The sequence below is a fragment of the Amblyraja radiata genome, chromosome 11 (genome assembly GCF_010909765.2).
Source record: "Amblyraja radiata isolate CabotCenter1 chromosome 11, sAmbRad1.1.pri, whole genome shotgun sequence".
Classification (NCBI taxonomy): domain Eukaryota; kingdom Metazoa; phylum Chordata; class Chondrichthyes; order Rajiformes; family Rajidae; genus Amblyraja; species Amblyraja radiata.
Genome location: NC_045966.1, coordinates 11,837,738 through 11,850,715, shown reverse-complemented (window position 1 = coordinate 11,850,715; position 12,978 = coordinate 11,837,738).

Genomic DNA, 12,978 nt, shown 5'->3' with positions numbered 1-12,978 from the left:
CTGACTGTCTTCCCTATCAATGCCACATCTAATTTTAGATACTTCTTGTGAGTACTACATCAGTCATGTAACTAATGTAATGTAATGTAACTAACAGAATTGTAACTAAAGTCCATTGTCCACCATTTGACAGTACTGCACTTGCTCAGCAGTGCCAGCAATGCTTGGTAGTGCATTGCATGCACAGTAATCCAAGCAATGACTTCCACCCATTTGTAAGTTAATTAGCTTCTGTAAATTGCAAATTGTTCCCAGTGTGTAGGATAGTGCTAGTGTACGGGCTGATGGCTGAATGGCGCGGACTCAGTGGGCCGAAGGGTCTGTTTCTACACTGTATGTCTAAAGTCTAAAGTTGTTGAAAGAGCAATTGCTTTGTAAACCTTCCTCTGAGCATTCAGTTTTTACACAGAGGCAAACCTTGTCAGCGAACTAAGTGTTTCTTACCCACTGGTAATGGAAAAGATGTATGTGTCTTATAGACTGTTAAAAAGATGAGTGTAAGTATGGTGTGCATTTAGCATATCGTTGGCTCTCCACACAACTTGTTTGCATTTTCTGAGATCAATAAAATAATTCAGAACCAACATCATGAAAAGCATCGGACAACAGTATCAACTGTAATTGAGTCCTGCTTGTGCAAGCGTGGAATATATGGGAACTAAAGGAAACTTTCAAATAGACAATTGCAAACAACAGAAACCTCTCAGCCAGGTGGGCAGCATCTGTGGAAAGCCCATCAGAGTTACAATAGACAATAAATAGCCAATAGGTGCAGGAGTAGGCCATTTGGCCCTTCGAGCCAGCACCGCCATTCAATGTGATCATGGCTGATTATCCACAACCAGTACCCCGTTTCTGCCTTCTCTCCATATCCCTTAACTCTGCTATCCCTAAGAGCTCTATCTAACTCTCTCTTGAAAGCATCCAGAGAACCAGCTTCCACTGCCCTCTGAGGCAGAGAATTCCACACACTCACAACTCTGTGTGAAAAAGTTTTTCCTCGTCTCCGCTCTAAATGGCTTACTCCTTATTTTTAAACTGTGGCCCCTGGTTCTGGACTCCCCCAACATTGGGAACATATTTCCTGCCTCTAGCATGTCCATATCCTTAATAATCTTATATGTTTCAATGTTAACATTCTGAGAACTTGGCAAATTGAGAAAGCGAGAAAACATTGTGTGTGGGAAGGAACTGCAGGTGCCGGTTTACACTGAAGATAGACGTAAAATGCTGGAGTAACTCAGCGGGTCAGGCAGCTTCTCTGGAGAAAAAGAATAGGTGACGTTTTGGGTCGAGACCCTTCTTCAGAATTGAGTACCGACATCATTGAAGGCATCAGACAGGAGTATTAACTACCAACAGAGGAAGGGTCTCGACCCGAAACGTCACCTATTCCTTTTCTCCAGAGATGCTGCCTGTCCAGCTGAGTTACTCCAGCACTTGCCGTCTATCTAAAAGAGAAAACAAGTTAGTATTAAGCTGTAGGAAGAACATTTCTGTTTTAGCTCGGACTTTAGCCAGTTTTCCATTCACATGCTCTTTTACAAGTGATTTGTTACAGTTGAACTGCAATTCATTCTGGTGGGACGTGTCTGTCTGGGAAAGCTACCCAAAAAACTGTTTGTTTTTACAAACAGCAATACAAACTTCCTCAGGAGCAGTGACTCGTCCGCAAATACAGTATTCTGACCACTGCCATGTGCCCGCTATTTCTGCCAAGTGTGGGCGGCACAGTGAAGCAGCAGGTTGAGTTGCTGCCTTGCAGAGCCCGAGATCTGGGTTTGATCCTGACTAAGGGGGCTGTCTGTACGGAATGAAGGTTTGTAGGTTAGCGGGCCCATGTAAATTTCCCCTGGTCTGTAAGGAATGGATGAGAATGTAGGATCACATTGAACTAGTGATTGGCAGTCGGCGTGGGCTCAGAGGGCTGAAGGGCCTGTGTCCATGCTGTACCTCTAAACTAAACTGGACATCACCCTCATCACACTGTGGAAGTGACACTCATGGGTTAAAGGGCAACCAACAGTTTCCGCCAGGTGGATCAAGTTGTATTCCATTTACTGCTTCTTGTTTTCATACTTTTCTTGATGTGTTTTCACTCCAGTGAATACAAATAAAAAGCTCAAGATGAAACACCAAAGACATTTAAGAGAAATAAACTTTTTTTGCTGGCAGGCAGAGAATGAGTAGGGTCTAAAAGGCTTTTAAAAGATGCCAGAATGACAGATTCAGAGTTGGAGGTGAATGTTCATGAGCGAATGTTTAATTGAGTGCTTTCCTTTGCACTTCATAAAGGAATTCACGTCTCCAGAAGACCAAACATCATTCTTACCATCTGTCTTTTAATAAAATTATTCAAACTGGATTAACTGGGATGGGACCAATAAATGATGCTTTGAAGCCTTAGAAATAGACCATTGACTAATGAACGATACAAAGTAATTATGACGTTTTAACCAAAGGAAAGAATAAATCTCCACTATTTAACCTTTAGTTTAGTTTAGATTAGTTTAGTCTAGTTTAGAGATACAGTGTGGAAACAGGCCCTTCGGCCCACCAAATCCACAGCTACCAGCGACTCCCGCACACTAATACTATCTTACAAACACGAGGTACAATTTACAATTTTACCGAAGCCAATTAACCTACTAAACCTGTACGTCTTCGCAGTGTGGGAGTAAACCGGAGCACCCGGAGAAAACACACGCAGGTCACGGGGAGAAGGTACAAACTCTGTGCAGACAGCACCCGTAGTCAGCATCGAACTCGGGTCTCTGGCGCTGTGAGGCAGCAACTCTACCGTTGCACCACCGTGCCGCCCTGTGGAACAAAATTGAAAAGTTGAAGAGCAGACTCACGTGAGTTTCTATTTAATTGTGTCAAAAATATCTTCCTCTTTCTGTGTACATTACTATGCATTATTACGGAGTGTGCACTACCTACTCTAGATTTTTGATTAATAATAACTAAAGGTTTAGATTAGAAATCCAGCATGGAAACAGACCTTTCGGCCCACTGAGTCCACACCAACCATTGATTGCCCGTTCATACGAGTTCTATGTTATATCTCCTTCTCGTCCACTCCCTGTAAATTCGGGGCAAGTTCCAGGGGCCAATTAATGTAAAAATGCGCCTTTTTTTAGGATGTGGTGGAAACCCGAGCACGTGGAGGAAACCCATGTGGTCAATGAGAGAACGTGCAAACTCAACGCAGACAGCACCCGAAGTCAGGATCAAACTCGGGTGTCTGGTACTGTGAGGCAGCAGCATGCATCCCATCTTGCATTCCACGGCACAACATTTTCCTGAGAAGTTTGAAAATCCAAATTATTTTATCCGTACTTACTCCCATGGCGGCAGATATACAGGCACAAAAATCCTGCTTAAATTGGCGGCGTGATTTTAAGTGCAGTCTGGTTATGGCAGGTTGCCAGAGTGGGTTAGAAACGTATTGAGTGCTTCAGGAAACCAGCCCAGAATATTTTAATTCCTGGATTGAGCCACTAAATGAGCAGGAAGCATTAACTGGCCTATGCAAGATTAAATGTCCCTTGTTGCCTGCCTGCCTGATGGTAGGCGTACGAGAGGGGGCTCCAGGAATGTTCTACAAATGCGCTCAGGATAGACAGCGATGAAGGAGGCCACTTTCTCTTAACTCCATAGAACATGGAACATAGAAAAGTACAGCATATGAACAGGCCCTTCAACCCATAATGACTGTGCCAAACATGATGTCAAGATAAACGACTCTAATATTAGTTTGGTTTAGTTTAGGGATACAGCGGGGAAACAAGCTCTTCGGCCCACCGAGTCCGCAACGACCAGCGATCCTCGTACATCAACAATGTCCTACGCACACTAGGGACAATTTACATTTATACCAAGCCAATTAGCCTGCAAATCTGTACGTCTTTAGAGTGTTGAAGGAAACCCGCGCTTCCCGGATAAAACCCACGCAGGTCACGGCATGTGATCCATATCCCCCCATCCTTCACATATCTATCAACTTATCTAAAAATTCTCTTCAATGCAACTATCGTATCTGGCTGCAATACCACCCTAGCAGTGCTTTCTATACACCCACCCCCCTCTGTATAAAAAACCTGCCCAGCACATCTCCTTTAAACTTTACCCCTCTCTCTCGTTGAAGCTATTAAAATCGAAATTATTTTTGCTGTGCTTACTCCCATAGCGGCAGATATACAGGCACAAAAATCCTGCTTAAATATGGCGAGATTTTAAATGTAGCCTGGTTATGGGCAGGTTGGGCAGGTCCTTTGCATTTCTACTCTGGCAAAACGATTCTGACTGTCCACTCTATCTATGCCTCTCATATGTTTATATACATCTATCAGGTCCCCACCCCCTCCCTCAAACTTCAAAGTTCCAGAGAAAACAATTCAAGTTTGTCCAATCTCTCCTGGTACAGTAGGTAATAACTTCTAATCCAGTCAGCATTCTGAGAAACTACTTCTGTGTCCACGCCATACTTTCACACCCTTCCTGTAATGGGATGACCAGAACGTCACACAAGTGGTGCAGCTGATAGGCCTAGTGTCTCACAGCGCCAGAGACCCGGGTTCGATCCTGACCTTGGGTGCTGTTGGTGAGGAATTTGCCCCTTCTCCCTGTGACCGCATGGGTTTCCTCCAGACGTTCTGGTTTCCACCCACATCCCAAAGACGTGCGGGTTTGTAGATTAATTTAGTCAGAGGGAGGTGAATCTGTGGAATTGATTGCCACAGAAGGCTGTGGAGGCCAAGTCAGTGGATATTTTTAAGGCAGAGATAGATAGATTCTTGATTAGTACGGGTGTCAGGGGACATGGGGAGAAGGCAGGAGAATGAGATTAGGAGGGAGAGATAGATTAGCCATGATTGAATGGCGGAGTAGACTTGATGGGTTGAATGGTCTAATTCTGCTCCTGTCACTTATGACCTTATGATAATTGGTCTTTGTAAAGAGTGTGTAGGGTGTGAATGAGAAAGTGGGATAAGGTAGAACTAGAGTGAGCGGGTGATCGAAGGCTGGCCAAAGGACATGTTTCCATACCGTATCTCTAAACTAAACAAAACAATAGTTCCTGAAGAAGGGTGCTGACCTGAATCGTCATCTATCCTTTTTCTCCAGAGATGCTGCCTGACCTATCGCCAACCAGCGATCCCTGCACACTAAAGGGCCTGTCCCACCAGCATGCGATTGCATGCGTCTAGCGCGACCAAACGGAAGCGGAGTTCGCGCTAGGTTCGCAGTAAGTACGCGCTAAGTACGTACAAAGTTCGCATGTGACGTAATTTACGTCATACTCACCAATCAGCTGGGCAGGAGGCGGGCCGACTGAATTTGGACGTCGCACGGCGTCGGGCGGTGACATCAGCACGCAAGGCACGCCGGGTGTTGACGTCATCGCGTAACGCCACGCGCTAGGCGTACGCCGTCAAGACGCTGCATACGCTGTCGAGACGCTGCGTACGCCCTCAATGCGTCTGCAGGCCGACAGGCCGTTGGCGCGCGAGATTTTCAGAGTGTGCGGGATTTTCGGAGCCCCGCGCGACGTCGGGACCAGCCCTGCACAACTCCATATGCCTCCGCGGATCGAAGTGGGACCGGCCCCGCGCGACCGTACGCCTCAAGCGACCACGTTTGGTTGCGCTAGACGCATGCAATTGCATGCTGGTGGGACAGGCCCTTAGCACTATCCTACACACACACACACACACACACACAAACACACACACACAGAAGACAATTTTTACAATTTTCTCCGAAGCGAATTAACCTACAAACCTGTACACAAACCTGTGCGTGGGATGAAACCGGAGCACCCGGAGAAAACCCACGCAGGTCACGGGGAGAAGGTACATACTCCGTACAGACAGCACCCGTAGTCAGGTCCCTGGCGCTGTAAGGCCGCAACTCTACTTCTGCATCATCGTGTCATCTTGGAGTCATAGAGTGATACACAGCGTAGAAATAGACCCTTCGGCCCATCTTGCCCACACATGTCCCATCTACACTAGTCCCACCTTCTCAGTATGTGATTATTTTTCAAAGCCTGACCTGTGTACATATATTCACACTCTGTATCAGACTTAGTCCTCCTACTGTTCCCTGTCATTCCTCCCATCTTCAGCCCTCATCCTCATCTGTCTTCTCTCTCTCCACTTCCCCACCACACCTGTCGGCCCAGGCCATTTAAAGCCTTGTGTTAGAAATGCTTGCAATTCAAAGGCGACAAGAAGTTGGCGATTTAATTTAATTTAAAAGTGAGTCATTGAAATGTGAATGAATGATTATATTGTTTCAAATTTTTACACATCAGTTTGTATTTTTAATGAGTGCTTTCAAAGAGAAAATTGGCAGATTTTAAATTTAATTAAGCCAATGATATTTCCTCTACTTTACAACCCATCTGCCCGTTACAACTGGGTCTACAGCTGGTTTAATTAACCTGGCCTGCTCATCTGCAAATACATCCTACATCTGGAGCTGTTCCTGAATTAATTGTTTGAAAACATAGATGGCATCTGGACCTGCTTTAGTTATTCCAGCCTCTCTGAAAAGTCTCACTTCAGAAAGATACTTCTGTACCATTTTACGTTGAGGGCCATACAGTGTGGTGACAGGCCCTTCGGCCCAACATTCCCATGCCGACCAACATGTCCCATCGACACTAGTCGTGCCTGCCCGTATTTGGCCCATATCACTCTAATCCCATCTACACTATCCTATCCATGTACCTGTCTAAATGTTTCTTAAATATTGCAATAGTACCTGCCTCAACTACCTCCTCCGACATTTCATTCCATACACCCACCACCTTTTGTGTTACAAAGTTACCACAGTTTAGTTTAGTTTAGTTCAGAGAAGATAAGGAATTGTGCACTTACAGTCGGATAGTATGCGAGTCTGTCTTAGAGTCTGTCTTGCTGAATATCCCACGGTCTAGGCATAAGCTCAGGGGCGGTTGCAGCCCCTAGACTGTGGAACAGCATCCCCTTTGCCCCCTCCATCGACTCTTTTAAGTCAAGACGTATCTATACTCCCAAGCCTTTCCTGACGTCCTCTGAGTGAGGACTACATGTATATATGTATGTAGTTTGTTTTGTTGTGCTATTCTTATAACAAATGTAAAGCACTTTGGCCAACGAGAGTTGTTTTTTAAATGTGCTATATAAATAAATGTGACTTGACTCGACTTGATTATAGAGTCTTAGAGTCATACAGCGTGGAAACAGGCCCTTCGGCCCAACTTACCCTCGCTGACTAACATGTCCCATCTACACTAGTCCCACGAGAACCAGAGGACACAGGTTTAAGGTGAGGGGCGAAAGATTTATTAGGAACCTGAGGAGCAACATTTTCACACAAAGGGTGGTGGGTGCACGGAACGAGCTGCCGGAGGAAGTAGTTGAGGCAGGTACTATCACATTATTTAAGAAACATTTAGACAGGTACATGGATTGGACAGGTTTAGAGGGATGTGGGCCAAGCACAGGCAGGTGGGGCAAGTGTAGATGGGACATGTTGGTCGGTGTGGGCAAGTTGGGCCAAAGGGCTTGTTTCCACACTGTATGCCTCCATGACTATTATGAAAGATTGTCTTTGAGGGTACAGGTAGATATGCTTTACTGCGTAGAGTAATATTGAGTTGGGAAGCAACAGGACAATGTAGTTTCAGAACATAGAACCATGCCCTTGGCCCACTATACCTGTGTCAACCATGTTGCCAACCTAACAAACCCTATCTGTCTGCACATGGTCTGGTTCCCTCTATTCCCTGCCTAACCATGTGTCTGTCTGATCTCTTCATAGTCTATCCATGTACTCCAGAGATATTGCCTGACTCGCTGAGTTACTCTGGCACTTTGTGTCTTCTCTCAAAACCAACTGTAAGTCCTTGTTAACTGATTTGCAATAACTTAAGGCCAGGAAATATTGTGTTCCGTATCTGTCACCTTAATCCAACTTGGTTTGCAGTGCACCTAATAGGCAGCACAGTGGTGCTGCAGTAACGTTGACCCGGGTTCGATCCTGACTATGGGTGTGGTCTGTATGGGGTTTCCACCTTCTCCCTGCGATCGTGTGGGTTTTTCCCGGGCGCTCCAGTTTCCTCCCACACTCCAAAGACATACAGGATTGTAGGTTAGCTGGGCTTCAGTAAAGATTGTAAATTGTCCCTAGTGCGTACGATAGTGCTGGCGCTAGCGGCGTTCTCTAGTCGGAATGGACTCGGAGGGCCGAAGGGCCTGTGTCCCTGCTGTATCTCTAAACACAACCACGCTAAACTGAACTAAATTAACTGGAAACTGAACTAAATGAACCCTACTCCCATCCGGGAGGCGCTACAGGTCTCTCCGTTGCCGGACCAGCAGGTTCAGGAACAGCGTCGTCCCTGCGGCTGTTACACTACTTAACTCAGCACCTTGGTGATTGCCAATCACCCCCCCCCCCCCCCCCCCCCCCCCCCCCCCCCCCCCGGACACTCCTTCCCCCTGAAAAATTGCACTACTGCTAGCTACTGTTTGTACATGTATATATTTTACTGTTCCATTATTATATGTTCGCTCTTCTGGGTGAGATGCTAAATGCATTTCGTTGTCTCTGTACTGTACACTGCACAATGACACTAAAGATTGAATCTGAATATGAATCTGAATCTGGAATCATCATGGGAATGATGAAGATTTCTGGCATTGTTTTACGAGCCCTCCGGTGATATTCCCCTTCCTTTACCCAAGGTCAAATTTTAATTTCCTGTAAGCATTCCAGCTCATCTATTTGCTGCCTGTGTAGAGGTTAAGCTTTCAACTGAGACCAAAGGTCAACTGAGCTGAGCAAGCAAGGTTATTTCACAAACACTATGTCAACATTTTCACTGTGTCAACACGGGAATTTAACAAAAGAAGAAACATTGAATTTTCAAGCTGAAGTCGTGTGACTGATCGAGCTTAGTTTGTCCTTCATGCCTAGTACACCCACCTGTACTGGTCCTTTCCGGCAATGTTGACAATAAGTACACTTGAAAGGACTGAGTTCAAGTCTTTTCTTTACCGCATTAATCTCTCCTATTCCTCGCTGGTGGAGGAAGGAACTGCAGTTGCTGGTTGACACTGAAGCTCGACACAAAAAGCTGGAGTAACTCAACAGGACAGGCAACATCTCTGGATAGAAGGAATGGCTGACGTTTTGGATCGAGACCCTTGGTTAGGTTGATGAAGGGTCGAGACCCGAAAAGTCACCCATCCCTTCCAATACTCCAGCATTTTGTGTCTATTCTTTTTATTTACATTCATTATGGTTCACTCATATCCAATGCATTAAGACTGCCCTGATGTACTATACCAAGGCAGCACGGTGGCGCAGCTGGCAGAGCAGCCACCCCACAACGCCAGAGTCCTGGGTTCGATCCTAACCTTGGGTGCTGTCTGTGTAGAGTTTGCACGTTCTCCGTGGGATTTCTCTGGATGATCCGGCTTCAACCCACACTCCAAAGACGTGCAGGTTTGCAGGTTAATTGGTTTCTGTAAAATTGCCCCTAGTGTGTATAACACTAGGGATAACATCAAATTATGACTTTGTAACATTGTGACAAAAAGCTGGAGTGACTCAGCTTGGTCTGGCAGCATCTCTGGAGAAAAGGAAGAGATAATATTTCGGGTTGGAACCCTTCTTCAGACTCACGGCACCAAGATACATAAGCTGAACTGCCCTGGTAGACCCATTGCTCCAGCCCCACTGAAACCATTTCCGCATATAATTCCTTCCTACACAAATGTTATTAAATCTCCCCCTTCATTTCCCCTGCAGGTGACCTTCAAACAATCCACCTCCCTGATGACTTTCCATAGCCATCCCATAGTGAGAACCAACAACAACCATGAAATCAGATGCTAGAAAATAACAAAAAAAAAGTTTTACTGTAATAAAATACAATGGCTTATGAGATAAAATTATTAGTCCAATGTTAGAAATATAAATGCATTGTTACAATTTTCATTAATAGGCTGGCACGTAGAGTTGCTGCCTTACAGCGCCAGAGACCCAAGTCAAGTCAAGTCAAGTCAAGTTTATTCGTCACATACACATACGAGATGTGCAGTGAAATGAAAAGTGGCAATGCTCGCGGACTTTGTGCAAAAAGACAAACAAACAAACAAACAAACAAACTACAAACAGAATGGAACAGAATCACATATTCTTTTTCAAATTAAATATTGTGGGAGGAAGGAAAAAGGGAAAAAAACAGCAATTTAAAAAAAAAAGCAGTAGAGTGGTTCAGTAAAGTTAGTCCCTGGTGAGATAGGAGGTTACAGTCCGAATGGCCTCTGGGAAGAAACTCCTTCTCAACCTCTCCGTTCTCACAGCATGGCAACGGAGGCGTTTGCCTGACCATAGCAGCTGGAACAGTCCGTTGCAGGGGTGGAAGGGGTCTCCCATGATTTTATTGGCTCTGGAGTTGCACCTCCTGATGTATAGTTCCTGCAGGGGGGGCGAGTGAAGTTCCCATAGTGCGTTCGGCCGAACGCACTACTCTCTGCAGAGCCTTCTTGTCCTGGGCAGAGCAATTCCTAAACCAGATTGTAATATTTCCGGACTAGGTGCTTTCCACAGCCGCTGAGTAGAAGCACTGGAGGATCCTCGGAGACACTCTGAATTTCCTCAATTGCCTGAGGTGGTAAAGGCGCTGCCTTGCCTTACTCACGAGTGCTGCTGCGTGTGATGTCCATGTCATATCCTCAGAGATGTGGACTCCCAGGTATTTAAAACAGCTCACCCTATCCACAGTATCCCCATTTATCCTCAATGGTGTGTACGCCCTCGGATGATGTGCCCTCGTAAAGGATTCGGGTTCGATCCTGACCATGGGTGCTGTCTGTACGGAGTTTGGACGTTCTTCCCGTGACCTGCGTGGGTTTTCTCAGGGTGCTCCGGTTTCCACCCACATTCCAAAGTCGTGCAGGTTTGTACGTTAACTGGCTTTGTAAAATTGTAAAAAACCCCCCCAGTGTGTGTTGGATAGTGTTAATGTACGGGGATCGCTGGTCGGCGCGGACTCGGTGAGCCGGAGGGCCTGTTTTTGCACTGTTTCTCTAAACTATACTTAAAACCTAATCTAAAGCTTAAATTTGCATGTAGTTTCCAGGCTTCCAGAGATTAACCATAGAAATAAAGGTACTATTCATTAGAATTTTAAAATTCAAAATGTTACAAACTCAAAATGTCTACTTGATCAAATGTTGAAGGTAGATCGGCTGTGGAAGAGAACTGTTTTTTTTCATTGTAGTTTTTCTCATTTCCACTGTAGCCAAAAATCCTAAGAATCCTGATACAGATGTAAAACTAATTTATTTGACATTGAAACCTTAGCCAGGTGATATTTCAAAGATTGTTAATTATGTTTTCGGAAAAATGTTTCTGTTCTATAACGACAGACATCTCCTAGCAAGATGAAAAACGTCAGCAGAGGGCTAAGACTAAAGCATTAAGCTTTGTCTGTATAACTTAATTAAATAGTTCAGTTAACAGCGGCCTGGTACCACGTTTGCATTAAACACGAGCAGACTTAATGCAGGGAAAATCAATAGAAAGCATTTTGTTTGCCAGTGGTTTGATACAGTATTTTTAGCAAGAAGAAATTCCATTGTCAGTGAGGCCAAACACAAATTGGAGGAACAGCACCTCATATTTCGCTTGGCCAGCTTTGTTAGCGGTATGAATGTTGAATTCTCTGATTTTAAGTAACTTCTACTAACACTACCCCCCCTCCCCCCTTGCCTCCTTCCTCCACCCAGTCGTTTAACCAGTTCCACGGTTCTCCACATTGTATCCCTCTTGAGATCGCACATTCCCCAGCCAGCAATGAACCTCCCAAGGCTCCACACTTCCTGAGATGAGTTGTTGCTGGCCTTGATTGGTCCTGGTCTTTTCTCGTCTCCAGCTCTTCACCCTTGTCATCTACCCCCACCCCCACCCCCACCACCCCCTACTTTGTCAGAAGAAGGGTCCCGACCCGAAACATCATCCATACCTTTCCTCCAGAGATGCCACCTGAGTTCAATCCTGACCGCGATGTGTTTTTGCGTTCTCCCTGTGACCGCGTGGGTGTTCCCCAGGTGCTCCGGTTTCCTCCCACTTTGCCAACCCATGCATGTGTGTCAGTTGAATGGCTTCTGCAAATTGCCCCGACTGTTTAGAAAGTGGCTGGGAAAGTGGGATAACATAAAACTTGTATGAATGGGTGATCAATGGTGGGCCAAAGGGCCTGTATCCATGCTGTATCTTTCAATCATTCCACCCAGGTAAATAGAGCAGATGTGAAAGACAAGGCAGAACATAAATAAAGTGAAGAGAAAGCATTTGGTAGTTCTGAATACACTGTGTTTGTTATGGGCAACCTAGCCAATTTTTCAGGCGACTGCCGGTGACTGCCAAGTCGTAGCAGGTTGTTGAAAAACCGGCGACTGGAACGGTGACTCTCAGAGTGGAACACATACACACACAAAATACACATCGCTTCCTTCAGTTATGCAGGCGGTGAACAGGGCAAGCGGGGGGAGCGCAGTCTGAGTGAAATTCACACGTTGCAAAGCCAAGGAGATATGATGAACAGGAAGGTTGGCGCTGTAATTAAGACAGTGAAAGCACAGTGTACGGGAAGGTAGACAAAAATGCTGGAGAAACTCAGCGGGTGAGGCAGCATCTATGGAGCGAAGGAAATAGGCCTATTTTCATCGGCATCTGCAATTCCTTCTTAAACAGTGTACGGGAAGGGGGAGAAGGGGTGGGGAGGAGGAGTGGAGACAACTTTTAAGAAGCCAGAGATACACGGCTGTGAAGACATTAACATTACCAGTCGGTTATCCGTGGTTCTGAAAACTACTGCTTGGGTTTTTCTTCCCAATGAGCCAATGAAATTCGCCGGTCAGAACCGGCTACAACCTACGAGAACTTACGATAACCTAACACCTCCTGGCA